At 38.0% G+C, this 1,827-nt stretch overlaps 1 long non-coding RNA gene across 2 annotated transcripts; it reads left to right on the top strand.

The window, feature by feature from the left end:
- The first annotated feature begins 286 nt into the window (after positions 1-286).
- LOC135535341 (uncharacterized) lies at positions 287-1,225 on the top strand. Of its 2 annotated transcripts, none has more exons than XR_010454855.1 (4): positions 287-344; positions 662-679; positions 825-876; positions 1,150-1,225. It is a non-coding gene; the product is annotated as an uncharacterized LOC135535341 (long non-coding RNA). The 2 variants fall into 2 exon arrangements; XR_010454854.1 differs by having other exon boundaries at positions 288-348.
- Positions 1,226-1,827: the final 602 nt, after the last annotated feature.

Here is a 1,827-nt window from a genome sequence, read left to right as displayed (position 1 = left end):
TACATTATTTTATTTGTTCAGTTGTTCGATTGTATATTTTGTTAATTAATCCCTATTTCAGATCATTAATTTGTTACAATTCAAAAGAACACAATTATTATTTCCTTATAGTACTTCCTTGATACTCCCTCCCAAAGTAGCCTCGACCAATTAGTAAACCATGTCTGACTTCTCAATAGTGATTGACGAAAGGTGTTCTTTGTCATGCTCCTTCTATCTAGAGCTGATGGAATGTTCAACAGGTATAAATGCAGTTCTTAGAGGAAGCAGTAGACTAGAAGGACCTGGCAGAGACAGAGAGACAAGAAGCTTTCACAGGTTTTCACACATCTCAAGATAGCACTGTGGGTAACTACACAACTAACTAAATAGAAAATGTGCACTTGTTTTTAATGCATAATACTGGTGTGGGAAATGTTATAAAGTTAATACTCATTATCTCTTGATACTTGGGCACAAACATTTTGGCCCTTTTGCCACTAAATTTAAATTCAATGATCTGACATTATTTTTAATGTGACAGTAGCTTAGCACTGCAAGAGTGATTGTAGTAAACAAGAGTAGGTTCAACTTTTTAGAGACGTTTTATAACATTTTACATTCAACAATGGTTTGTTGTTTGTTACATCACAATTTAAAGGTTATTTTCTTCTCCCTCTAGGAAACACTGACCTGACAGGTAAAATGATTTATTTGTTTTGACGAACTTCTATGAAAAACATTATTAACTACATTATTTCAAGTTTGACCATTTAAAGTGAAACGGGTGAGAGTGAAATTGACTGAAATTAAAGGTCTTAAGTGTTGATGCCTCACTTTTGCAGAATGTTCTTAATCCTGGTTGTCACAGTGTTCTTGGCTGGCTGCTTGGCATTCGTGAGTTATAAAAATACAATTCTGAATTATAATTATTAAATAATAGCTTTTGTGCTTTCACCAACTTGTCTTTCAGTTAGACTTAGGAGTTAGTCTTTGAGACATAAACTGATGATTAAATCATTGCAGTATGTACTTTAGTTAATTCATCTGCACTTTATTCATAATGTGAAGATCTTTCAGAAATGTGTTGGTAAAAATAAAATGATATATATATAAATATGTATTATTAATATAGTAAATATAGTAAACATATTGGCCATGTTATTTTAGCCATCAAAGACCCGTACTCGTATTCCTCTGCGGTGGGTCAGGGAGGTGGCACCCCATTTGCTTCCTACGGTGAGGGCGCATCACGGAGTCAGAGTGTGGGAGACCAACAACTACTACTACTACTACTACTACTACTACTACTACTACAACTACAACAGCAACAACTACATCAGCGGGTGAGCAGACTCTGACCCATGAACAGACACCACTGACTCAGTCCAACTACACTACCCAACAAACATCACTGACTCAGTCCAACTACACTACCCAACAAACACCACTGACTCAGTCCAACTACACTACAACAAACACCACTGACTCAGTCCAAATACAAACACCACTGACTCAGTCCAGCAACAAAAACACCACTGACTCAGTCCAACTACACTATCCAACAAACACCACTGACTCAGTCCAACTACACTGCAACAAACACCACTGACTCAGTCCAGCCACTGCCCAACAAGCACCACGACTCAGTCCAGCTACACTGCCCAACAAACACCACTGACTCAAGTCAACTACACTGCCCAACAAACAATACTGACTCAGTCCAACTACACTACCCAACAAACACCACTGACTCAGTACAACTACACTGCCCAACAAACACCACTGACTCCAGTACAACTACACTGCCCAACAAACACCACTGACTCAGTACAACTACACTACCCA

The sequence above is a fragment of the Oncorhynchus masou genome, unplaced genomic scaffold, assembly GCF_036934945.1.
Source record: "Oncorhynchus masou masou isolate Uvic2021 unplaced genomic scaffold, UVic_Omas_1.1 unplaced_scaffold_4833, whole genome shotgun sequence".
In the NCBI taxonomy this organism is placed as follows: Eukaryota; Metazoa; Chordata; class Actinopteri; order Salmoniformes; family Salmonidae; genus Oncorhynchus; species Oncorhynchus masou.
This window is presented reverse-complemented; position numbering and strand designations above follow the sequence as displayed.